At 46.7% G+C, this 21,730-nt stretch overlaps 1 non-coding gene across 1 annotated transcript; it reads left to right on the top strand.

Moving 5' to 3' along the window:
* Positions 1 to 21,654: 21,654 nt before the first annotated feature.
* Positions 21,655 to 21,730, top strand: TRNAI-AAU (transfer RNA isoleucine (anticodon AAU)). The gene has a single exon. It is a non-coding gene; the product is annotated as a tRNA-Ile (tRNA).

The raw sequence follows: 21,730 nt of genomic DNA on the forward strand, positions 1-21,730 counted from the left end.
CAAAAAGAAGGCACATGGTAACACAAGATCGAACGGAAGGAGGGCGAATAAAACGGCAAGGGTGAAGCGGGGGAGAGGAAAACGAGAGGGAAATGGCAAATAATGTAATGCGAGGGATAAGAGTTTGTGATGGGTACTTGGTATGTCTTGACTTGTGCGTAGACTCCCTGGCAACGGCGCCAGAAATGGCTCGTTGACGGGAAATCAAATCTTGACTTGACCTTGCGTAAGCCTCCCCGGCAACGGCACCAGAAATCCTTCTTGCTACCTCTTGAGCACTGCGTTGGTTTTCCCTTGAAGAGGAAAGGGTGATGCAGTAAAGTAGCAAAAGTATTTCCCTCAGTTTTTGAGAACCAAGGTATCAATCCAGTAGGAGACCACGCTCAAGTACCACGCACCTACACAAACAAATAAGAACCTCGCAACCAACGCGCTAAAGGGGTTGTCAATCCCTTCACGGTCACTTACGAGAGTGAGATCTGATAGATATGATAAGATAATATTTTTGGTATTTTTATGATAAAGAGAAATAAAGATGCAAATTAAAATAAACGGCAATAAAAATAGCTAAGTGTTGGAAGATTAATATGATGGAAAATAGACCCGGGGGCCATAGGTTTCACTAGTGGCATCTCTCAAGAGCATAAGTATTACAGTGAGTAAACGAATTACTGTCGAGCAATTGATAGAATTGAGCATAGTTATGAGAATATCTAGGTATGATCATGTATATAGGCATCACGTCCGTCACAAGTAGACCGAAACGATTCTGCATCTACTACTATTACTCCACACATTGACCGCTATCCAGCATGCATCTAGAGTATTAAGTTCATAAGAACAGAGTAATACTTTAAGCAAGATGACATGATGTAGAGGGATAAACTCATGCAATATGATGTAAACCCCATCTTTTTATCCTCGATGGCAACAATACAATACGTGCCTTGCTGCCCCTGCTGTCACTGGGAAAGGACACCGCAAGATTGAACCCAAAGCTAAGCACTTCTCCCATTGCAAGAAAGATCAATCCAGTAGGCCAAACCAAACTGATAATTCGAAGAGACTTGCAAAGATAACCAATCATACATAAAAGAATTCAGAGGAGATTCAAATATTGTTCATACATAAACTTGATCATAAACCCACAATTCATCGGATCTCGACAAACACACTGCAAAAGAAGATTACATCGAATAGATCTCCAAGAAGATCGAGGAGAACTTTGTATTGAGATCCAAAGAGAGAGAAGAAGCCATCTAGCTAATAACTATGGACCCGAAGGTCTGAGGTAAACTACTCACACATCATCAGGGAGGCTATGGTGTTGATGTAGAAGCCCTCCGTGATCAATGCCCCCTCCGGCGAAGCGTCAGAAAAGGCCCCAAGATGGGATCTCACGGGTACAGAAGGTTGCGGTGGTGGAAATAGGGTTTTGGCTCCGTATATGATGTTTCCAGGGTATATGGGTATATATAGGAGGAAGAAGTACGTCGGTGGAGCAACGAGGGGCCCACGAGGGTGGAGGGCGCGCCTCGGGAGGTGGGCGCGCCCCCTACCTCGTGGCTTCCTCGTTGATTGCTTTACGTAGACTCCAAGTCCTCTGGATCACGTTTGTTCCAAAAATCACGTTCCCGAAGGTTTCATTCCGTTTGGACTCCGTTTGATATCCTTTTCCTTCGAAACACTGAAATAGGCAAAAAAACAGCAATTTGGGCTGGGCCTCCGGTTAATAGGTTAGTCCCAAAAATAATATAAAAGTGTATAATAAAGCCCATTAAACATCCAAAACAGAATATAATATAGCATGGAACAATAAAAAATTATAGATACGTTGGAGACGTATCACTAGCCTCTTGGATGACGAAAGCAAGAAGTGGCTCGAAATGAAGAAGAAGAAGATCAACGAGAAAAAGATTGAGGCTTGCAAGGGACCACTACTAGGGAAAATCCTAGCAGTAGCGCGTGTTTAAAGCCTATCAGTAGCGCGGGGTGCGGCGCTACAGCTAAAGGTTAGGAGTAGCGTGGGTTGGACCACGCTACTGCTATATCGACTTGGTAGCAGCGCTTTGTACTATAAGCACTACTGGTAATTAGTAGTAGCGCTTCTCCTAGCACACGCTACTACTATTATTCCGTATTTCTTTTTTATTTCATGTTGTATTCATACACCTTTATACAAGTTTTCATACTGCAGCAATTTAGAGAATGATTTTACATCATAATGAGTTATTGCATCACTGGGAGAAAGAACCGTGGACTAGTTTCAAGTGGATGGACATCCACTTGAAACTAATCCGCGGTTCTTTCACCCAATGATATAATATATCATCATCATCATATCATTAACAACTTATCATCATAATACATCATTGTCATATAACACCTCCACATGATCATCGTTTTCATCAATGAGACATCACATACAAGTTGGTCACTAGACATAATCACAACTACTCATCATCATCAACTCTCATAAACATATTGTACCTCATAGGACCTACTATATTATCTGAGGTAAAATAGCATAAAACAAGATAGCCCCTGACTCTCCATTATGGAGAATGGAGATTATCATGTCTCCAATTCTTGCCTTTCGCACAATGTTGCTTCCAAGAACCTCCTTACGACTGTCCATACATTTTTTTCCATTCTAAGATTAGCATGTGTTTACCGGTTTTAGAAATCCGGTATGGATAGGTGAGATTCGTAGGATGACCTGGCTGTATGTTCAAAACATCAAGGCGACCATTCTGATACATCAAATGAGGCACACAATCCATCGGGATTCTCTGTTGAAAAACATAGTAATAACTTCATAGTTAGCAATGATGTACTAGTTTTAGAAGTATGCAAAAGATGCACGGATGTCATAATAGTAAACAATCTTACCAGGATATCTCCATGGAAGTTATCGTGGTTCAACACGTGCACTAGTGGCACGTATGGACCATAATTTGGAGGAGTTCGATAAAAGGCATTGTAATTCTCAAGATCAGTACAATATGCGACCATATGACTTTTCTCTTGATAAGTTAACTCAGAGCCATCGGTGTAGTTGGTTCTGTCTACCATGTTCCGCACGTTCTTTGAAGAATGAAAGTAAACTATCAATGGAAGTAAGCTGTCAACTATTTTGAAATAAACAATATAAATTACTTAATAACTATGTTTGAGGAACTCACATAGCGGTAGAATTGGAAGCGTATCAACAAGGACCCAAATGTCCAAATTGTCTTGGTCGATGTCAGGATCACCAAGATCCATGGTGACAAACATACCCTCTTGAAAATCATACATCTTGCAAAGTGCTTCCCAACTCGGGCAACCAAAATGGGATACACTCTCAGAATTGTATAGATTTACCTCAAAATCCATAACATGATGGGTCCTTAGGTTAATTTTCTTTGTTTCATTCCTCTCATGATCTTCAAAACCCATCCTCTGCAAGACATAGCGTCTTGCATGGCATGGGATAAGCTAGTCGAATTGTAAAAGACGAAAATTACACGTTGAAGTAGTAGAAGTCGAGCTTAATTACGAAAAAAACACTTTGCGTCGTAGCTTACCATATCACAATCGAAGGCCTCCTCAAGCTTAATGCTGAAGCGCCGACCTTCGTCCAGGTGAGGCCTGTCGCAGAAACCCCGGTTGTCGCCGCACCAGGAGCACTCCCCGGGACCTTCTTCGTCCGACGACATTTCCTATGTTCATAATTCAAAGATTAAACTTGTACAATTAAAACTCCCAGCTTGTTCATTATTCATCACGGGTTGACTATCGGTCTGTCGAGTCTTTTATTGAAGGAGAAGGAGAAGCTACCCCCACGACAATAGTCGGGATTATTCGTCCTCTCATATATGGTGGAGACTCTCCCTCACTGATTCCTCTCTGACATTTGCGACCGTCGGTGATGGTCGTTACTTCTCCTTCCCCTACTGCATAACAAAGGTCTAGCACCCGGAGAAGAAGGAGAAACGACCCCCACGACAACAGTCTGGATTCTTCGGCCTCGACAGACTTAAAGTCAACCCGAAATATCGTTTAGTTATCTTTCTAGAAAATCCAGGCCACTCAATATTTCCTACATATTCTAGCACAAGTCATGCCAAAATTCACGGAAAATTCCGGCATGACCTTTGCTAAAACAGGACATATCGAGCGCCTGAAATTTGCCGGAGCGGAAATTAATCAACACTCCGGCAAAACATAGGCCACTCGGAGGTGTAACCTGAACATGACCGGCCACTTGGGCAACCACATATCCTATTTGAGCAACACAAGATATACATGTTTTTATCTACATCATATCTTATAGGACTCATATTGACATGGAGATTTGGCTGGTCTCACCTCGAGGTCGGAGGGGGGCGGTGACGGGGACGACGGCGGGGATGATGGAGGGGCTCCTTGATTTCTGCAAAAACAAAAACCCTATAAGTTATCACTAATATATCCCGAATAGTATCATACATATAACATCACTAATACAACTAAAACCCCAGCGAACGACGGGTATCGACGACGAGGATGCGGGATAGGCATCGTCGACGTCGATGCGGGAATAATTGCTTAAACTAAAAAAATAACAACAAATGTGACATGTTCAACTAGTTCTATTAATTCAACTAGTTCTTACTAAATATAAATTTACTATAAATAGAAATAAACTAGTTCTTTCTAAAAATAAACTAGTTCAACTAGTTATATTAATTTTCTTACTAAAAATACATTAGTTCTATTAATTCAACTAGTTCTTACTAAAACTAAAATAGTTCAACTAGTTTATTAATTTACTTACTAATTATTTTAAACACTTACTAAAAACAGTAAAAAAACTACATTATACAATAGTAAAAAACTATAGTGAAAAACAGAAAAAAAAGAGAGAGGGAGAGGGCGGCCGGAGGAGGAGGTGGGAGGGGCGGGGGTGGAGGGGGCGGCCGGAGGAGGAGGAGGGAGGGGGCGGGGGGAGGAGGGGGAGGGGCCGGCCGGAGGAGGAGGAGGAGGGAGGGGGCGGCCGGAGAAGGAGGAGGGAGGGGGCGGCCGGAGGAGGAGGAGGGAGAGGGATGGTGGGAGGAGGGCGGCCAGAGGAGGAGGGGGGAGGAGGGAGGAGGGAGTACCTCGACGAGGAGCAGCGCGGCAGCGGCAGACGACGTGCGGGTTCGGCGCGGGCGAGAGCGAGTGAGAGGGAGTGAGTGTGAGAGGGTGAACTGCTTAGCAAAGCTCCATGTTAAGGTAAGTAAGTAGTAGCGCGTTTCAGAGAAACGTGCTACTGCTACGGTCTGTAGCAGTAGCACTTGTCAGTGGTACGCGCTACTGCTAAGTGGGGCTAGCCATCTGCGCCCAGTACAAATATAGCAGCAGCGCGGTTTCGCAGAACGCGCTACTGCTAAAGTTGTAGCAGTAGCGCGGTCTATTTAAAAATGCTACTACTAAGTAGCAGTAGCGCCCTGTTTTGTCCAGCGCCACTGCTAAGATGCTGTGTATAAGGTTTTCCCTAGTAGTGGACACGAAGGATTCTAGGATCATACTACAAGATGCTAGCCTCTTGGATGACGAAAGCAAGAAGTGGCTCGAAATGAAGAAGAAGATCAGTGAGAAAGAGATTGAGGCTTGCAAGGGACACGAAAGATTCTAGGATCATACTGCAAGATGCTAGCCTCTTGGATGACGAAAGCAAGAAGTGGCTCGAAATGAAGAAGAAGAAGATCAGCGAGCGTAACACAAGACTCGATTGATTCATTCGTGTATCATCTATCTTTATATGAATTTTTGAATTTTATGTTCGCATGTGTTTGTGTTTTGTGTGTGTGTGTGTGAAATTGTTGAATTTGTTATGAATTGATGTCATACGAGACGGACGTGCATGGCTTTGCATGAACATGGAGGGTCGAAAGTAGGGTTATGGTTGTCGAGAGGATATTTCAAAGGCAGGTTATGGCTTTTCGTGGATGTTTAGGCTTTGTTTGGTATCAAGGGGGAGAAAACCCAGGGCAACAAGCACCTAGGTGTAATTTTCACGTGCACATGGGATTCCCCGCCTTAGGGGAAATTTCTGTCACCATTTGGCAACAAGGCGAGGAAACTAAGTTCCACGTAGGGGAGCTGTTGGAGGAAGCGCCTGTACGACGCAGGAAACGCTGGAGGGAGAGGATGGCGGGGGCCATCGCTTCCAGCCACCGGATGAAGCGCTCGATCTTGGTCCCCGTGACCTCTTTTTCGCGAGAGCCAGCGAGGGTTTCGCCCCCGACCCGTCGAGGCGTGGAAGCCTCTTTCGGGGAAAGGCCGTGCAAGGGGCGGGGGTGTTGGAAATATGCCCTAGAGGCAATAATAAAATGGTTATTATTGTATTTCCTTGTTCATGACAATTGTCTATTGTTCATGCTATAATTGTATTAACTGGAAACCGTAATACATGTGTGAATACATAGACCACAACATGTCCCTAGTAAGCCTCTAGTTGACTAGCTCGTTGATCAATAGATGGTTATGGTTTCCTGACCATGGACATTGGATGTCATTGATAACGGGATCACATCATTAGGAGAATGATGTGCTGGACAAGACCCAATCCTAAGCATAGCACAAGATCGTGTAGTTCGTTTGCTAAGAGCTTTTCTAATGTCAAGTATCATTTCCTTAGACCATGAGATTGTGCAACTCCCGGATACCGTAGGAATGCTTTGGGTGTACCAAACGTCACAACGTAACTGGGTGGCTATAAAGGTACACTACAGGTATCTCCGAAAGTGTCTGTTGGGTTGGTACGAATCGAGACTGGGATTTGTCACTCCGTATGACGGAGAGGTATCTCTGGGCCCACTCAGTAATGCACCATCATAATGAGCTCAATGTGACTAAGTAGTTAGTCACGGGATCATGCATTACGGAACGAGTAAAGTGACTTGCTGGTAACGAGATTGAACGAGGTATTGGGATACTGATGATCGAATCTCGGGCAAGTAACATACTGTAACGCCCGGATAATCATGCTACAGTAATTTCACGTTAATGATGCCACGTCACCACGGTTACTGTTGTTAACCTCGCGATGATTCGAAACCGTTTCAAAATTTAAATTCAAATTAATGTCAATAATAAAAGTTTTCAAAAATATAAACAAAAATGTTCGGTGGGTGCCAGATATTGCACTGATAATTATTGTGGAGAAAACATATTTTTTAAAAATGCCTAACTATTTTAAAATAATGTAAAACAGAAAAGAAAATAAATAAAAAGAAAAGAAAATGCAACAGAGGAAACAAACAAAAAAAACAAAGGAGGAACCCCCCTCCCCCCACTGGACCCTGGCCCAACTGGGCCGACCCCCAGGCCCAGCCGGCCGGCCCACCCCTCTCACCTTATCCCCTCACCCCCACCCACTCACCGACAGCACCCACTCCCCCCCGAAATATCTCCTCCTCCCTCCCCCGATCCAGAACGGGATCGAGAGGAGACCACCGTCGCCGACCGCCCCGTTGCCGTCGCCGCCCGGAGCTCGCCCTCGCCGGAGCACCCCCCGCCGGCCTGCTTCCCCTCCTCCCCTGCGTCGCGTCGTCCCCGACCCCCTCCACGAGCCCCGCTGCCCCGTCCCTACAAACCTCGGTGAGGCCACGGCCTCGTCCTCCTCTCTCCCTCGCCCCCGCGCTCACCGCGCCCCGCGACCACCGCGGCCGCCCTGGCCACCGGCCTCGCCTCGCCGCACCCTCTGCGGGCGAGCGCCTGCCCCACCGCACCCCCGCCTTCCCCTCCTCTCTGTTCCCGCACGCGCTCCGGCTGCGCGCACGCATCTCGCTGCCAGCCCACACGCGCCTGCGTTCGGCCACCATGACCCGGCCTCCTCCCCCGTCTCTCCCTCGGTCCCGTGGTCGCGCTACCGCGCCTGCCCCTCCGCGCCACTCCGACCGCACCGGCGCCACCCCTCGCCTCCACCCGCCGTGGACCCTGGCCGCGCCGGCGAGCCCCGCCCTCGGTGCCCCGGCGACCTCGTCCCGCCCTGCGGGCGAGCGCTCGCTCGGGTGCGCCCGCACCCGTGGACCAAACCCGCTCGCCACCCCTGGGCCACTGCCAGGTGGGCCTCGCCCCCCTGGTCCACTGCCAGGTGGGCCTCGCCCCCCTGAGCCACTGCCCCTGGGCCCGAACCCCGTGGGCCTATGACAAACGGGGGCCCAGCCCACAGAACAAAAAGAAAAAAAGAAAATAAAATGAAATGATTAAAAAAAAGTAATAATAATAATAATAAACTAATTAATAAAAATTAATAAAAAAATAAAAAAATAAAATTAATAATAAAACAAATGATAAAAATAAATTTAATTAATTAATTAATTAACTAAATTAATTAAGTTAATTAATCCTGTTTAAATTAATCTAATTAGATAATTAATTAACTAAACAGTAGTTAATTAGGTAACAGCCCCACCTGTCAGGTTGACCAGGTCAACGGTCAACGTTGACTGCTGACGTCAGCATGACATCATGCTGACGTCATAAATCCATTTTCGAATTAAATTAAATAATTAATTAAATTTCAGAAATTAATAAAATCTTTAGAAAATCATATCTTTTAATCCGTAACTCGGATTAAAATATTTTCAACATGAAAGTTGCTCAGAACGACGAGACGAATCCGGATACGCATAAATCCATCGTCATGTTTATGTTTGCATTGTATTTACTGTTTCTTCCCCCTCTTCTCTCCGGTAGACTACGAGACCGACACTGTTGCTGCCCAGTTCGACTACGGAGTTGACGACCCCTCCTACTTGCCAGAGCAACCAGGCAAGCCCCCCCCTTGATCAACAGATATCGCCTATTCTTCTCTATACTACTTGCATTAGAGTAGTGTAGCATGTTACTGCTTTCCGATATCCTATCCTGATGCATAGCTTATCCTTGCTACTACTGTTGTTACCTTTACCTGCAATCCTACATGCTAAGTATAGGATGCTAGTTTTCCATCAGTGGCCCTACATTCTTGTCCATCTGCTGTGCTATACTATCGGGTCGTGATCACCTGGGCGGTGATCACGGGTATATACTTATATACTATATACATGACACATGTGATGACTAAAGTCGGGTCGGCTCGTAGGAGTACCCGCAAGTGGATCTTTGTGGCGGAGCGACAGGGCAGGTTGAGACCGCCTAGGTGAGAGGTGGGCCTGCCCTGGTCGACGTTCGCGGTTACTTAACACGCTTAACGAGATCTTGGTATTTGATCTGAGTCAGGCCATTTGGTCTATACGCACTAGCCATCTACGCGGGAGTAGTTATGGGTATCCCGGCATCGTGGTATCAGCCGAAGCTCTTTTTGACGTCAACGACGGAGCGGCGCGCGCCGGATTGGACTGGAACGCCACTAGGCTAGGTCTGCTTCCGGCCGCCCTCGCAACGTGCAGGTGTGCATAGGGCGATGGGCCCAGACCCCTGCGCGCATAGGTTTAGACCGGCGTGTTGACCTCTCGGTTGAGCCTAGGTGGGGCTGCGACGCGTTGATCTTACGAGGCCGGGCATGACCCAGAAAAGTGTGTCCGGCCAAATGGGATCGAGCGTGTTGGGTTATGTGGTGCACCCCTGCAGGGAAGTTTATCTATTCGAATAGCCGTGTCCCTCGGTAAAAGGACGACCCGGAGTTGTACCTTGACCTTATGACAACTAGAACCGGATACTGAATAAAATACACCCTTCCAAGTGCCAGATACAACCCGGTGATCGCTCTCTAACAGGGCGACGAGGAGGGGATCGCCGGGTAGGATTATGCTATGCGATGCTACTTGGAGGACTTCAATCTACTCTCTTCTACATGCTGCAAGATGGAGATGGCCAGAAGCGTAGTCTTCGACAGGACTAGCTATCCCCCTTTTATTCTGGCATTCTGCAGTTCAGTCCACTGATATGCCCCTTTACACATATACCCATGCATATGTAGTGTAGCTCCTTGCTTGCGAGTACTTTGGATGAGTACTCACGGTTGCTTCTCTCCCTCTTTTCCCCCTTTCCTTTCTATCTGGTTGTCGCAACCAGATGTTGGAGTCCAGGAGCCAGACGCCACCGTCGACGACGACACCTACGACACTGGAGGTGCCTACTACTACGTGCAGCCCGCTGACGACGACCAGGAGTAGTTAGGAGGATCCCAGGCAGGAGGCCTGCGCCTCGTTCGATCTGTATCCCAGTTTGTGCTAGCCTTCTTAAGGCAAACTTGTTTAACTTATGTCTGTACTCAGATATTGTTGCTTCCGCTGACTCGTCTATGATCGAGCACTTGTATTCGAGCCCTCGAGGCCCCTGGCTTGTATTATGATGCTTGTATGACTTATTTATGTTGTAGAGTTGTGTTGTGATATCTTCCCGTGAGTCCCTGATCTTGATCGTACACATTTGCGTGCATGATTAGTGTACGGTCAAATCGGGGGCGTCACAAGTTGGTATCAGAGCCGACTGCCTGTAGGAATCCCCCTTTCCACACTCCTTGGCCGAAGTCGAGTCTAGACATTACAAAACTTTTACTAACATGGCTGTGTGTCTTACGGGCCCACGTCGCCATTGGGTGGTACTAGGATCTTTTACTCCTCGACCTTTACTCTGGGACTCTGAACTCTCTTCTACTCGGGTTAAACGAATTTACTAACTCTAACACTAGGATCCCGTGACCGCATTCACCCCAAAGTTGGATAAGCCATAGTTGTTTCTTAGAATAGTATTTTGAACAATTCACACACTGTCATTTGACTCCTTTGAAACGTCTTTGCTTTCAGATGGAACCCACGAGGCAGGTCGTGCGCCACACGACGGCCATTGGTGCCTCGGGATCACCTGCTGTGCTAGCTGAGATGATGACCTATCTGGGTTATCGCTGGCACCCTGAGTACACCGTCTACGAGGAGTACCAGGACTTTAACCAGGAGCAGTACCGTGCCATCGTCCACCTCTACTCGCGGGAGTATGACTCCACTACTGTGCTGCACACCGCACATGGTGTTGGTGTGACCATCGATATGGCTGTCCACGATGCTGCCTATGCTGCTCTGACACGTCTTCGTGGAGAGTATCGGGAGTTGGACACCTCCCCTTTCAGGCACATTGCTATCGCATCTGATGTTGGTGCGGAGGGATACTATACTGCTGCCTACTCCACTGTCACCCGAGAGCCCTTCTACCATCAGAACCTGGTTCTGCATGCTGATGGGCTGGATCGAGCTAACCGAGCTCTTCGCCACGAGATGTACACCACCCGTCAGCACCTTTACCGTGCTCTGACGCTGCTGCACCCCTTTGTCCGATCTGGACAGCTACCGCGTACTGCGATCTACCCAGCCAGGACCGTGATGCCCCACGGTGTCGGTTGGCCAGAGGTGGGAGGCTACTCTCCCGCACTTGGTCCTCTTCTGCCACCTGAGCGTCGGGCTCTACACCTGAGTATCCGCGGCCCCCAGTCTGCTGACGTGGAGGGCTATCCGTTGCCTCACTACCAGCTGTCGGGCTACGATTACCTCCACAGTACCTCTTGGGACTGATGTAGGCTTGCTTGTAGTGTTAGATGCATTCGCCGCGAGCCTGTGTGCCGCCTATGATGTTTTAGTCTATGTACTGAACTCTGTGTACTGAACTCTATGCATGACCCCTTTTGTAAGTTATGCCGACTACTATGTAGTAGCTATCGTGCTCCTTTCATTATGCATGTTTCATCATGAATGATCCTTGTCTTTGCAAATTTCTCAATGCTGAACCCCTGTTATATATTAGCAGGATGGTTAGACCAGGTGGTCGTGGTAGTGGTGGCAATGCCCCACCACCACCTGAGTACATGGCTGGTATGATCCAGCAGTTCGAACTAAACCGCCAATTCATGGAAAATATGATGGCTCAGTTTCCTCGCCCCAATATGGACCAGCAACCAACCCCAGTAACTCTGCAGGATTTCATGCGCCTCAATCCAACTGTGTACCGCAGCTCAACTCAGCCTCTGGATGCTGATGACTGGCTCCGTGACATCACCTATGAGATGGAGTCTGCCGATGTAGCCCCTGCCAGCTATGTCAACTTTGCTTTCTTCTTTCTGAAGGGACCCGCAGCTCAATGGTGGGATAGCCACAGGCGTACTCTGCCAGCTGGGACAATCATCACCTGGCCAGACTTCCAAGCTGCTTTCCGTGCCCGCTTCATTCCTCAAGGAATCATGGACCGGAAGAAGCGTGAGTTCCGCAACCTCACCCAAGGCAACAAAACTGTTGAAGCTTATCAACGGGTGTTTCTGGACTTGTCTCGCTATGCTGAGGAGGACATTGCAACTGATGCACGCAGACAGGAGAAGTTCCGTGATGGCCTCCAAGCTGACATCAAGCTCGCACTTCTAGTGCATGACTTTGTTGATTTCGCCACCTTGGTGAACAAGGCCATCAATGTCGAAACTGGTCTGCAGGAATACCAGAGCTCTCACAGGCGCAACCGTGACACGGGCTCATCTTCGGGCTCGCCCTCACAGAAGCGTAAGATATGGATCCCGAACAGCATGTACCGTCCAAATGCATCTGCCCCAAGGCAGACCTATGCTGCACCTCGTCTGCCTCCACCACCATCTAGGCAGTCAAGACTTCCAGCCCCACCGTCCCAAGCCCCTGTTCCCACTCCCAATAATGGCTTGTGCTTCAGGTGTAGTCAACCAGGGCACCGTGCTAGAGAATGCAACCAGAACCAGAATCAACTGGCCCTTCCAGCAACTGGCCGTGGTAACAACTAGCCCCGCAACAACAATGCTAAGTCTTATGGTCGTGCTCATGTCAACCACGTTGATCTCAACGAAGCTCAAGACCAGCCTGCTACTGTGATGGGTACACTCCTCGTAAATTCAGTACCAGCATCCGTTTTATTTGATAAAGGTGCATCACATTCATTCATGTCAGAAGATTTTGCATTCATGCATGGCATTAGAAGCGAAGACATGAATGCTTCACTATTAGTACACACCCCTGCGGGCCAATGTCAAACCTCCATGATTTGCAACGACGTCCCCGTTGAAATCGAAGGACTGGAATTTCTTGTCTCTCCCATCGTACTGAAGCCTCGACATCGTGGTTCATCCGATGAGATCATCGTGGAACATGTGGGAGTCAATATGGGTATCCAGATCCCGCTATTGGTTATTGGCCGGAGAACGTCTCGGTCATGTCTGCATGGTTCCCGAACCCGTAGGGTCTACACACTTAAGGTTCGATGACGCTAGGGTTATAGGGAATAGATATACGTGGTTACCGAATGTTGTTCGGAGTCCCGGATGAGATCCCGGACGTCACGAGGAGTTCCGGAATGGTCCGATGGTAAAGATTTATATATGGGAAGTCCCGTTTTGGCCACCGGAAGAGTTTCGGGCGTCACCGGTAATGTACCGGGACCACCGGAGGGTTTTGGGGGTCCACCGGAAGGGGCCACCAACCCCGGAGGCCTGCGTGGGCCAAGTGTGGGAAGGGACCAGCCCCTAGGTGGGCTGGTGCGCCTCCCACAAGAGGCCCAAGGCGCAGGGAAAGGGGAAGGGGGGAAACCCTAGGCTCAGATGGGCCTAAGGCCCACCTAGGGTGCGCCCCCCTCTCTCCCCCTCTGGCCGCCCCCTTAGATGCATCTAGGGCTGGCCGCCACCCCTAGGGGGGGAACCGTAGATGGGGGCGCAGCCCCTCCCCTTCCCCTATATATAGTGGGGGTTTTGGGGCTGCCATAGACATGAGTCTCCCTCTCTCTTGGCGCAGCCCTACCCCTCTCCCTCCTCGTCTCTCGCAGTGCTTGGCGAAGCCCTGCTGGAGTGCCACGCTCCTCCATCACCACCATGCCGTTGTGCTGCTGCTGGACGGAGTCTTCCCCAACCTCTCCCTCTCTCCTTGTGGGATCAAGGCACGGGAGACGTCCCCGGGTTGTACGTGTGTTGAACGCGGAGGCGCCGTCCGTTCGGCGCTTGATCGGATCTTCCGCGATTTGAATCGCCGCGAGTACGACTCCATCAACCGCGTTCTTGTAACGCTTCCACTTAGCGATCTTCAAGGGTATGAAGATGCACTCCCTCTCTCTCGTTGCTAGCATCTCCTAGATTGATCTTGGTGACACGTAGGAAAATTTTGAATTATTGCTACATTACCCAACAGTGGCATCATGAGCTAGGTCTATGCGTAGATTCTATGCACGAGTAGAACACAAAGTAGTTGTGGGCGATGATTTGTTCAATTTGCTTACCGTTACTAGTCTTATCTTGATTCGGCGGCATTGTGGGATCAAGCGGCCCGGACCGACCTTACACGTACACTTACGTGAGACAGGATCCACCGACTGACATGCACTTGATGCATAAGGTGGCTAGCGGGTGTCTGTCTCTCCCACTTTAGTCGGATCGGATTCGATGAAGAGGGTCCTTATGAAGGGTAAATAGCAATTGGCATATCACCGTTGTGGCTCTTGCGTAGGTAAGAAACGTTCTTGCTAGAAACCATAGCAGCCACGTAAAACATGCAACAACAATTAGAGGACGTCTAACTTGTTTTTGCAGGGTATGCTATGTGATGTGATATGGCCAAAAAGATGTGATGAATTATATATGTGATGTATGAGATTGATCATGTTCTTGTAATAGGAATCATGACTTGCATGTCGATGAGTATGACAACCGGCAGGAGCCATAGGAGTTGTCTTAATTTATTGTATGACCTGTGTGTCAATGAAAAACGCCATGTAATTACTTTACTTTATTGCTAAACCGTTAGCCATAGTAGTAGAAGTAATAGTTGGCGAGACAACTTCATGAAGACACGATGATGGAGATCATGGTGTCATGCCGGTGACGAAGGTGATCATGCCACGTCTCGAAGATGGAGATCAAAAGGCGCAAGATGATATTGGCCATATCATGTCACTTTATGATTTGCATGTGATGTTTGTCATGTTTACATCTTATTTGCTTAGAACGACGGTAGCATAAATAAGATGATCCCTCACTAAAATTTCAAGAGATGTGTTCCCCCTAACTGTGCACCGTTGCGAAGGTTCGTTGTTTTGAAGCACCACGTGATGATCGGGTGTGATAGATTCTAACGTTCGCATACAACGGGTGTAAGCCAGATTTACACATGCGAAACACTTAGGTTGACTTAACGAGCCTAGCATGTACAGACATGGCCTCGGAACACAAGAGACCGAAAGGTCGAACATGAGTCGTATAGTAGATACGATCAACATGGAGATGTTCACCGATGATGACTAGTCCGTCTCACGTGATGATCGGACACGACCTAGTTGACTCGGATCATGTATCACTTAGATGACTAGAGGGATGTCTATCTGAGTGGGAGTTCATTAAATAATTTGATTAGATGAACTTAATTATCATGAACATAGTCAAAAGGTCTTTGCAAATTATGTCGTAGCTTACGCTTTAGTTCTACTGTTTAAGATATGTTCCTAGAGAAAATTTAGTTGAAAGTTGATAGTAGAAATTATGCGGACTGGGTCCGTAAACTGAGGATTGTCCTCATTGCTGCACAGAAGGCTTATGTCCTTAATGCACCGCTCGGTGTGCTGAACCTCGAGCGTCGTTTGTGGATGTTGCAAACATCTGACATACACGTTTTGATGACTACGTGATAGTTCAGTGCGTAATGTTAAACGGTTTAGAATTGAGGCACCGAAGACATTTTGAAACGTCGCGGAACATATGAGATGTTCCAAGAGCTGAAATTGGGATTTTAGGCTCGTGCCCACGTCAAGAGGTGTGAGACCTCTGACAAGTTTCTTAAGCCTGCAAACTAAGGGAGAAAAGCTCAATCGTTGAGCATGTGCTCAGATTATCTGAGTACTACAATCGCTTGAATCGAGTGGGAGTTAATCTTCCAGATGAGATAGTGATGGTTCTCCAAAGTCACTGCCACCAAGCTACTAAAGCTTCGTGATGAACTATAACATATCAGGGATAGATACGATGATCCTTGAGCTATTCGCGATGTTTGACACCGCGAAAGTAGAAATCAAGTAGGAGCATCAATTGTTGATGGTTAGTAAAACCACTAGTTTCAAGAAGGGCAAGGGAAAGACGGGATACTTCATGAAACGGCAACTCAGTTGCTGCTCTAGTGAAGAAACCCAAGGTTGAACCCAAACCTGAGACTAAGTGCTTCTGTAATGAGGGGAACAGTCACTGAAGCAGAACTACCCTAGATACTTGGTAGATGAGAAGGCAGGCAAGGTCGACAGAAGTATATTGGATATACATTATATTAATGTGTACTTTACTAGTACTCCTAGTAGCACCATGGTATTAGATACCGGTTCGGTTGCTAAGTGTTGGTAACTAGAAATAAAAGGCTACGGAATAAACGGAGACTAGCTAAAGGTGAGATGACGATATGTGTTGGAAGTGTTTCCAAGGTTGATGTGATCAAGCATCGCATGCTCCCTCTACCATCGAGATTGGTGTTAAACCTAAATAATTGTTATTTGGTGTTTGCGTTGGGCATAGACATGATTGGATTATGTTTATCGCAATATGGTTATTCATTTAAGGAGAATAATGGTTACTCTGTTTATTTGAATAATACCTTCAATGGTCTTGCACCTAAAATGAATGGTTTATTGAATCTCGATCATAGTGATACACATGATCATGCCAAAAGATATAAGATAGTAATGATAGTACCACATACTTGTGGCACTGCCATTTGAGTCATATTGGTATAAAGCGCATGAAGAAGCTCCATGTAGATGGATCTTTGGACTCACTCGTTTTTGAAAAGATTGAGACATGCGAACCATGTCTATTGGTATATATGCATGAAGAAACTCCATGCAGATGGATCGTTTGGACTCACTTGATTTTGAATCACTTGAGACATGCAAATCATACCACATGGGCAAGATGACTGAAAGGCCTCGTTTTCAGTGAGATGGAACAAAAGAGCAACTTGTTGGAAGTAATACACTTTGATGTGTGCAGTCCAATGAGTGCTGAGGCATGCAGTGGATATCGTTATGTTCTTACTTCACAGATGATTTGAGTAGATGCTGAGTGTATTTACTTGATGAAACACAAGTCTGAATTATTGAAAGGTTCAAGTAATTTCAGAGTGAAGTTGAAGATCGTCGTGACAAGAGGATAAAATGTCTGTGATATGATCATAGAGATGAATATCCGAGTTACGAGTTTGGCACACAATTAAGACATTGTGGAAATTGTTTCACAACTAATACCGCCTGGAGCACCATAGTGTGACGGTGTGTCCGAACATCATAACTGCACCCTATTGGATATGGTGCATACCATGATGTCTCTTATCAAATTACCACTATCGTTTATGGGCTAGGCATTGGAGACAACCACATTCACTTAAATAGGACACCACGCAATTCTGTTGAGACGACACCGTATGAACTATGGTTTAGAGAAACCTAAGTTGTCGTTTCTTAAAAGTTTGGGGCTGCGACGATTATGTGAAAAAGTTTTAGGCTGATAAGCTCGAACCCAAAGCGGATAAATGCATCTTCATAGAATACCCAAAACAGTTGGGTATACCTCCTATTTCAGATCCGGAAGCAAAAGTGATTGTTTCCAGAAACAGGTCCTTTCTCGAGGAAAAGTTTCTCTCGAAAGAATTTAGTGGGAGGATGGTGGAGACTTGAGGAAAGGTTATTGAACTGTCACTTCAACTACTGTGTGTAGCAGGGCACAGGAAGTTGTTCCTGTGGCACCTACAACAATTGAAGTGGAAGCTTATGATAGTGATCATGAAACTTCGGATCAAGTCACTACCAAACCTCGTAGGACGACAAGGATGCGTACTACTTCAGAGTGGTACGTAATCATGTCTTTGAAGTCATGTTGCTAGACAACAATGAACCTACGAGCTATGGAGAAGCGATGGTGGGCCCGGATTCCGACGAATGGCTCGAGGTCATAAAATCTGAGAGAGGATCCATGTATAAAACCAAAGTATAGACTTTGGAAGAACTACTTGATGGTCGTAAGGCCGTTGGGTGCAGATGGATTTTAAAAGGAAGACGGACAATGATGGTAAGTGTCACCATTAAGAAAGCTCGACTTGTCGTTAAGATGTTTTCCGACAAGTTCAAGGAGTTGACTACGATGAGATTTTCTCACTCGTAGCGATGCTAAGAGTCTGTTGGAATTATATTAGCAGTTACTGCATTATTTATGAAATCTTGCAGATAGGATGTCAAAAAAAACATTGTTTCCTCGACGATTTTCTTGAGGAAAGGTTGTATGTGATACAACCAGAAGGTTTTGTCAATCCTGAAAGATGCTAACAAGTATGCAAAGCTCCAGCAATCCTTCTAAGGATTGGAGTAAGCATCTCGGAGTTGGGATGTACGCTTTGATGAGATGATCAAAGATTTTGGGTTTATACAAAGTTTATGAGAAACTTGTATTTCCAAAGAAGTGAGTGGGAGCACTATAATTTTTTTGATGAGTATATGTTGTTACATATTGTTGATCAGAAATGATGTAGAATTTCTGGAAAGCATACAGGGTTATTTGAAAAGTGTTTTTCAATGCAAAACCTGGATTAAGCTACTTGAACATTGAGCATCAAGATCTATAAGGATAGATCGAAAACGCTTAATAGTACTTTCAAATGAATGCATACCGTGACAGGATTTTGAAGGAGTTCAAAATAGATCAGCAAAGAAGGAGTTCTTGGCTGTGTTACAAGGTGTGAGTATTGAGTAAGACTCAAGACCTGACCACGGCAGAAGAGAGAGAAAGGACGAAGGTCGTCCCCTATGCTTTAGACGTAGGCTCTACAGTATGCCATGCTGTGTACCGCACCTGAAGTGTGCCTTGCCATGAGTTAGTCAAGGGGTACAATAGTGATCCAGGAATGGATCACATGACAGCGGTCGAACTTATCCTTAGTAACTAGTGGACTAAGGAATTTTCTCGGTTATGGAGGTGGTAAAAGAGTTCGTCATAAAGGGTTACGTCGATGCAAATTTTGACACTAATCCGGATGACTCTGAATAGTAAACCGGATTCGTATAGTAGAGCAGTTATTTGGAATAGCTCCAAGTAGCGTGTGGTAGCTGCATCTACAAGATGACATAGAGATTTGTAAAGCACACACAGATCTGAAAGGTTCAAACCCGTTGAGTAATAACCTCTCTCACAAGCGAGATATGAACAAACCCCATGGGTGTTGGATTCTTTACAATCACATAGTGATGTGAACTAGATTATTGACTCTAGTGCAAGTGGGAGACTGTTGGAAATATGCCCTAGAGGCAATAATAAAATGGTTATTATTGTATTTCCTTGTTCATGATAATTGTCTATTGTTCATGCTATAATTGTATTAACTGGAAACCGTAATACATGTGTGAATACATAGACCACAACATGTCCCTAGTAAGCCTCTAGTTGACTAGCTCGTTGATCAACAGATAATCATGGTTTCCTGACCATGGACATTGGATGTCATTGATAACGGGATCACATCATTAGGAGAATGATGTGATGGACAAGACCCAATCCTAAGCATAGCACAAGATCGTGTAGTTCGTTTGCTAAGAGCTTTTCTAATGTCAAGTATCATTTCCTTAGACCATGAGATTGTGCAACTCCCGGATACCGTAGGAATTCTTTGGGTGTACCAAACGTCACAACGTAACTGGGTGGCTATAAAGGTACACTACAGGTATCTCCGAAAGTGTCTGTTGGGTTGGTACGAATCGAGACTGGGATTTGTCACTCCGTATGACGGAGAGGTATCTCTGGGCCCACTCGGTAATGCATCATCATAATGAGCTCAATGTGAATAAGTAGTTAGTCACGGGATCATGCATTACGGAACGAGTAAAGTGACTTGCCGGTAACGAGATTGAACGAGGTATTTGGATACCGACGATCGAATCTCGGGCAAGTAACATACCGATTGACAAAGGGAATTGTATACGGGATTGACTGAATCCTCGACATCGTGGTTCATCCGATGAGATCATCGTGGAACATGTGGGAGTCAATATGGGTATCCAGATCCCGCTATTGGTTATTGGCCGGAGAACGTCTCGGTCATGTCTGCATGGTTCCCGAACCCGTAGGGTCTACACACTTAAGGTTCGATGACGCTAGGGTTATAGGGAATATATATACGTGGTTACCGAATGTTGTTCGGAGTCCCGGATGAGATCCCGGACGTCACGAGGAGTTCCGGAATGGTCCAGAGGTAAAGATTTATATATGGGAAGTCCCATTTTGGCCACCGGAAGAGTTTCAGGCGTCACCGGTAATGTACCGGGACCACTGGAGGGTTCCGGGGGTCCACCGGGAGGGGCCACCAACCTCGGAGGCCTGCGTGGGCCAAGTGTGGGAAGGGACCAGCCCCTAGGTGGGCTGGTGCGCCTCCCACAAGAGGCCCAAGGCGCAGGGAAAGGGGAAGGGGGGAAACCCTAGGCTCATATGGGCCTAAGGCCCACCTAGGGTGCTCCCCCCCTCTCTCCCCCTCTGTCCGCCCCCTTAGATGCATCTAGGGCTGGCCGCCACCCCTAGGGGGGGTGAACCCTAGATTGGGGCGCAGCCCCTCCCCTTCCCCTATATATAGTGGGGGTTTTGGGGCTGCCATAGACATGAGTCTCCCTCTCTCTTGGCGCAGCCCTACTCCTCTCCCTCCTCGTCTCTCGCAGTGCTTGGCGAAGCCCTGCTGGAGTGCCACGCTCCTCCATCACCACCATGCCGTTGTGCTGCTGCTGGACAGAGTCTTCCCCAACCTCTCCCTCTCTCCTTGCTGGATCAAGGCACGGGAGACGTCCCCGGGCTGTACGTGTGTTGAACGCGGAGGCGCCGTCCGTTCGGCGCTAGATCGGATCTTCTGCGATTTGAATCGCCGCGAGTACGAATCCATCAACCGCGTTCTTGTAACGCTTCCGCTTAGCGATCTTCAAGGGTATGAAGATGCACTCCCTCTCTCTCGTTGCTAGCATCTAGATTGATCTTGGTGACACGTAGGAAAATTTTAAATTATTGCTATGTTACCCAACAGGGGGTGCCCTAATCTCACGCCTCGACGGGGAAAGGCCGTGGAAGGGGCGGGAGTGCCCTAATCTGGTGGGCGTCCAAATGCAACAGCGGCCTTCCCGGGAGTGATTCAGCCCGTGGTTGCTCCACCCAGGAAATAGGCAGGGATCCTGGGAGGATCCCCTGCAACCAAATTAGCCCTTAAGGGAGCATATTTACCCAGCCCAGTTGTAAGTGCTTTTAGTACGCAATTACATTTTATATAAACAAATTGTATATTATTTATGAAAGTAAATTGGCCTATTAGTTTTTTAAGACAAAACTGGCTTATTAGGTGAGCTGTGGTTGGTCCTAATAAGGCCAAGGTCGCAGGTTTGAGACCTGCAAGGGCGAACTTTTTTTCCTTTTCAATTTTTTAGAAGCTTTTACTATGCAACTACATTTTATTTAATAAACTATTCATTATTCAAGGAAGTAAACTAGCCTATTAGCTCAGCTGGTTAGAGCGTGGTCTTAATTAATAAGCCCAAGGTCGCAGGTTCAAGACCTGCATGGGCCAACGTTTTTTTATCATTTCAATTTTTGTAATTGCTTTTACTATGCAATTACGTTTTAGTTAAAAAATTATATATTATTTAATATGAAAATAAATTGGCCTATTAGCTCAGCTGGTTAGAGCGTGGTTCTAATAAGGCCAAGGTCGCAGGTTCGAGACCTGCATATGGGCCA

The sequence above is a fragment of the Triticum aestivum genome, chromosome 4D, assembly GCF_018294505.1.
Source record: "Triticum aestivum cultivar Chinese Spring chromosome 4D, IWGSC CS RefSeq v2.1, whole genome shotgun sequence".
Lineage (NCBI taxonomy): Eukaryota > Viridiplantae > Streptophyta > Magnoliopsida > Poales > Poaceae > Triticum > Triticum aestivum.